This window comes from Vipera ursinii (assembly GCF_947247035.1).
Source record: "Vipera ursinii genome assembly, chromosome: 1".
NCBI classification, from domain to species: domain Eukaryota; kingdom Metazoa; phylum Chordata; class Lepidosauria; order Squamata; family Viperidae; genus Vipera; species Vipera ursinii.
The window spans coordinates 159364720-159370719 of NC_139512.1; the positions used below are offsets into that span (position 1 = coordinate 159364720).

A 6000-nucleotide genomic window follows, 5' to 3' on the forward strand; every position below is an offset into this window, starting at 1 on the left:
CAAGAATGTGTGAGTCACACAGAATCGACACTATGAATACTATGAATGATTTCTTTGGACTACAATCCAATGGAGTCGCAATCTTGTCAATTTTTAAATCATTATTAATTCCCTTGCCCATGCCTCGCAGCTCCTTAAATTCTTATACTTTTTCATATGTTCTTATATCAGCTCAACATAAGAAAAACTCAGTATAAGAAAAGAAACTAGAAAAAAACATGCATTGCCAGTAAATACTCACAGGTATCAGAAGGAACAACAACTGAAGGAAGAGAGGAAAAAGAAGAAAGACAATCAAGAACAACCAAAGAGGAAAAAGGAATATGACTTGTTGAAACCAAGCAGGTTATTGATGCTAAGTAAATCATCCTGCTTCCATTTTTGCTAGATCCTCTGGTTTTTCTTTTCATTACCTCTTCTTTCTATAAATACTAGACAACCTTGTGACCCACTGGGTCTTCTTTTGAGAGAAAGTTTGATATGACCAAAATGAATAATACATTTTAGGCTGTCTATATTTATTTTACCTTGATGCTGGACGGTCCCATGATCATCTAAAGAAAGATTGTATCACAAATAGGAAAATAATTGTAGTGGCAAACAGACAACAGGTAAGTCAATATTTACCTAAACAAGACAGAATGACTACAGGTAGGCACAAAAACAATGGGAACAGGACAGATTTTCAACTTCCTGCTGGCTTCCTGATTGATTTGCCTTCTGGGAAACCAGCAGGAAGTGTTGGAAATCATGATCATGTGACTGCAGGAATGCCACAACACACACAACTTTTCAAATAAAACTGGGCTGAACCCTGTAGAAATGTTGATTTTACAGGAGTAACAGGTCCTGGATTTTTCACGCATTCTTTTAAGTTACTGAATTTTAGGTGCCTTGATTCAGAGATTGTTGTGGTATAATGGCCCTAGTTCAGGGATAGGCAACTTCGGCTCTTTTATGACTCATGGACTTCAACTCCCAGAATTCCTGAGTCAGCTATGCACAGCTGACTCAGGAATTCTGGGAGTTGAAGTCCATGAGTCATAAAAGAGCCAAGGTTGCCTACCCCTGCCCTAGTTGGGCTGAAGTGAGGGTGCAAACACAATGGAAGTTTTAGTAGTAATGTATACAGGTAGTCTTCGACCTATGAGCACGACTGAGCCCAACATTTCCGTTGCTAAGAAAGGCAGTTATTGAGTGTTGGCCTATTTTATGACCTTTATGCCACAGTGGTTAAGCAAATCCGTGCAGCTGTTAAGTAAATTGTATGGCCATCAAACGGATCTGGCTTCCCCGCTGACTTTGCTTGTTGGAAGCCAGCCGGTAAGCTTACAAGTGGTGATCACACGATCCTGGGCTAGTGCAACTGTCATAAATACATGCCAGTTGCCAAAGGGCCAAATTTTGATCATGTGACCTTGAGGATGCTGCAGTGGACCTGTGTGTGAAAAACAGTCATAACTCGTTTTTCTCAGTGCTATTGTACTTTTGAATGGTCATTAAATGAATGCTTGCAAGCTTGTTCAGATCCCCCTTTGCTGTACCAGACTTAACTGTCTGAGGCTCACTGTTATTCCCCCCCCCCATTACATCCATCTAGTTTCAACACAGGCTTCCTCTACCTCTAAGAACGAGCCTACAGCTTTGCCGATCACTAGAAACACAGTTGTACTACTGATTGCTCAAATAGCAAAAAGGAACAAACACTGCAACAGTTTCAATAACTTTCCTAATGCCTGCAAGTTCAGAGCACTTCCCAAGCGCTGTCAAGTTAGAAAAACTGCAGAAGTGGTTGGGAACATACGGCCACATGAAATGGCCTCAGCAGGAAACTGTCTTGTACCATGCCAGATCCATGGTCCACCTGCATCCTCCTTTGGGTAAGTTTGTACATTACTCTAAACCCTAGTATAGTCAAGGCTATGGTCTTCCCAGTTGCAATGTATGGCAGTGAAAGCTGGACCATAAGAAAGGCTGAGTGCCAAAGAATTGAGGCCTTTGAACTATGGTGCTGGAGAAGACTCCTCAAACCGGTCAGTCCTAGAGGAGATCAACCCTGACTGCTCTTTAGAAGGCCAGATCCTGAAGCTAAAACTCAAATACTTTGGCCACCTTATGAGAAGGAAGGACTCACTGGAGAAGAGCCTAATGCTGGGAAAGGTTGAGGGCAAGAGAAGAAGTAGACGACAGAGAATGAGGTGGCTGGATGGAGTCACTGAAGCAGTAGGTGTGAGCTTAGATGGACTCCAGAAGATGGTAGAGGACAGGAAGGCCTGGAGGAACATTGTCCATAGGGTCGCGATGGGTCGGACACGACTTCACATCTAACAACAACTAAACCCTAATAAGAGTTGGAACCTTAAGTTAGAAGAAGTTGTGGGCCCAGAAGGGAGAGACAAATAAGATGTTCAGCTATGTAGGCAGGGCAAAATTCCCTCCCACCTTCTAGGCTTGGCAGAGGTGCCTTTGTTTTCAAAATGGAGTCATGGCACAATTTATGATGAGCACTTAGCGTTTCAACTTTTCTTCCCTCACAGTTGTACAAAACAGGACTACCAACAATAGCCAGGGAGCTTTGGGGCCACAAGTGACATAGTAGTTGTGTGAATTCAGCTAACTGTGACTTATTTAGCAAACTGTGTTTAAAACTGACCTAAGTTAGCAAAAGGTTTCAGAGAGTGGGGGTTTTTTTGGTCCTGCACGATCAGGGGATGTCAAAGATTAAACCTGAAATTTTCTGCATGTGAAACAGGTTACAGTTAGGAACATAACTTGATTGTTGCATCCTATAAAGACATCAAGCTAGAAATCAGGAGACTGTGAATTCTAGTCCCACCTTAGGCATGAAAGCCGACTGGGTGATTTTGGGTCAGTCATTCTCTCTAAGCCCAACCCACCTCATAAGGTTGTTGTTATGGGGAAAATAGGAGGAGGAAGGAATATTACCGTATGTATTTTGCTGCCTGGAGTTATCTATAAAAATAAAAAGGTGGGATAAAAACAAGCAAACATCTGCTCAGAATAGCCATAAGAAGTTGGTTTTTAGAATTTGTCTGAAAAGACCAGGATGGCAGCAAGGAGATTTAAAAACAAAAAACAAAACAAAATACTGCTCCTATTAGTGATTGTATGATTATCATCAGCTATGATACGATACTAAAGAAGGAAGCGTGGAGCAAACAGAGGTATTTCTCATTAAAGGAAATGCTTGCATGCTGCAGACTTTAAAGATCAAGAGGGCCTTTTAAAAGCAGCAACAAATCTCGGATAGTTCCAAATCACTAGAAGATCTAAGCCATCTTCAGATTAAACCAAACATCAAGAAACTCACAAATAGCGCAGGACAACTTGATCCTTTGGCACCCTTGCAGAACTCTTGCCTTTCATTTCAAGGCATTTCCTGTGCTGCATTTGAGGTTTGCTGAGGAGATAGTCGTGGTGTTAAAAGTTGCAATGGCTCGTTCACACATGAGCTCTGGCAAATTTATATTTATGAAGCAAAAAGGTCCAGCAGGAATGAACTTAAGGTGGTTGGTATCTGAGATGCATTATGAGCTATGCCTTTTGGCATTTCCCATCTAGCCCTCCTTTCTGCCTCTTTTTCCCTTTTCTAGTCAAACCTAACAAATCTGCCCGCTTTCTTTAAGGGTGGAGATGACCTCAGAAAGGAAATCTTTACAAACTCTGAATGCAACCACCATGGCTGGGATCGGGGACTCGACCGCGTAACATTTGGACAGTGACCGGGGAGAGGGGGGACAGCTTATGAAACACTAAATTAGCAAAAATGAAGATGTCAACCTGGGTGTATCCTCCAGGAGTGCTGGGGTCTTCACACTTGGCCCTTTTATGACTTGTGGACTTCAACTCCCAGAATTCCTCAGCCAGCATGCCTGGCTGAGGAATTCTGGGAGTTGAAGTCCACAAGTCAATAAAAGGGCCAAGTTTGAAGACCCCTGCTCCAGTGCTTTGCTAGTGCATTTCCCCCCGCCCACTGTGGATTAAGAGCAGCAACAAAATCGGGCCTGCCCCCCCCCGCACTTAAAGCCACTTGGTGAACTTCAGAGCCAAAGCACCCCACCTCCGAGAAATACTGAAAGAGCGAGAGAGTCGCTTTGTAAAATAAATGCCTGCAGAAATATATATATATATATACTTTCTCCACCAGCAGGGCTGCTTACAAGCGCTTCCGGAAAGACTCCAGAGGGGAAATCAAGGCTCGCTGGGAATCCAAGAGGAGCCCGTAGGACAGGGCTCTTCAAACCTGGCCCTTTTATGACTTGTGGACTTCAATTCCCAGAATTCCTCAGCCAGGTGCCTGGCTGAGGAATTCTGGGAGTTGAAGTCCACAAGTCATCAAAGGGCCACGTTTGAAGACCCCTACCGTAGGAGAAGATCGGGCGGAGTCTGGGGATCGGGCGGGGGAGAGAGAGAGAGAGAGAGAGAGAATCGGCAAGGGGCGCCCGAGAGTTTCAATTGCTCCCCCCCCTCGGCAAAAGATCTCGACAAGCAAGAAGGGAAGCAGAGAGCCAGCAATCCAGATACAACAACAGATCGCTAAGTTTTCAGAAGACACCGCCGCTGAGTTGGTGCTTATTTGCTGCTGCTGCTGCACAAAACACACACAGAAGAGAGAGAGAGAGAGAGAGAGAGAGAGAGAGAGAGAGAGAGAGAGAGAGAGAGAGAGAGAACGTGAAAAAAAAATACCAACCTAAACTTCTCCGCGCTCTTTCCTTCCGTCTGGAGCCATTCAGAGCACTGCCCAAGGCCAGGGCTCTCCCCCAGATGTTGAGGGCAAGCCAGCGGGCTCGGCGTTGTCAGCTGCCTGCTTAACCCTTTCGGCCCACGGGGCAGGGCGAGAGGAAGGCGGGCGGGCGAGCGACCGCCGGCCCCACCTCTCGAGAGCCCCTTCCAGCCCTTTCTTCCTCCTCTGGCTCGGCCTGCTGCGCTTGGGGTCAACCCAGGAAAAAAGGGAAGGGGCGGGGAGAGGCCGGGGAAGGGAGCCATCCACTTCTCCCCTGGCGGCGCTTTTGCGCGGGGCCGGCTCCCTACTTCCAAAGCGGGGAACGGGAGGAAGCAACGCCCGCGCTGCAGCCGGGATCTTTCGGCCGGAGGGGCGGGGAGTTGTGCGCGGCCTTTGCCAGCATCTCCTCTTCTATACCAGGAAAAGGAAGGATGGGCTTCTGAGCTTGCTCTGCCTTAGCGCTCTCTCTCTCTCTCTCTCTCTCTCTCTCTCTCTCTCTCTCTCTCTCTCTCTCTCTCTCTCTCTCTCTCTCACACACACACACACACACACACACACACAGAAACTCTCTCTCTCACACACACACACACAAACTCTCTCTCACACACAAACTCTCTCTCACACACACACACACAAACTCTCTCACACACACACAAACTCTTTCTCTTTCTCTCTCTCACACACACACAAACTCTCTCTCACACACACACACACACAAACTCTCTCACACACACACACAAACTCACACACACAAACTCTCTCTCTCACACACACAAACTCTCTCACACACACACACAAAATCTCTCTCTTTCTCTCACACACACAAAATCTCTCTCTTTCTCTCTCTCTCTCTCTCTCTCTCTCTCTCTCTCTCTTTCCATTACAGCCATGTCGTCCCACATTCCCGCCTTAAGGAGCAGGCCCAGTATGGGCGAGAAACGCTCTCCTACCCGAAACAGTTGCCCTCACACCGCCCTTTCTCCCCTGGCTGCTGCAACTGGAAACTCGGCCTGTGGGTTTTTGGTAGCTTTGCCGTCCGCCGGTCTGGAGCAAGGCCGACTTGGCGGGGTGGAAAAGCAGCCGCCTTTGCGAACACATCAGTAGCGAGATTGGAGCGGTGCCTTTGGAGAAGGAGCAGGTGACCGTTTCCAAACCGGCCTCAGAAAAGAGGATTACTAATACGGGTAGTCCTCGACTTGCAAGAGTTCATTTAGTGACTGTTCAAAGTGACAACAGCACTGGAAAAAAGTGACTCA

General features: G+C 46.4%; 1 protein-coding gene across 2 annotated transcripts in view; it reads right to left on the bottom strand.

Annotated features, from left to right (window-relative positions):
• Window positions 1–5100, bottom strand: part of WIPF1 (WAS/WASL interacting protein family member 1) — a 73020-nt gene extending 67920 nt beyond the window's left edge. Inside the window, exon 1 of one of the 2 annotated variants that reach the window (XM_083348529.1) lies at window positions 4712–5100. The gene's annotated coding sequence lies outside the window, so the exon portion shown is untranslated. Of the gene's footprint in view, window positions 1–527; window positions 554–4711 lie in introns of those variants that run through there. The other variant, XM_083348531.1, reaches the window with a different exon arrangement.
• Between the last annotated feature and the right edge of the window lie 900 nt (window positions 5101–6000).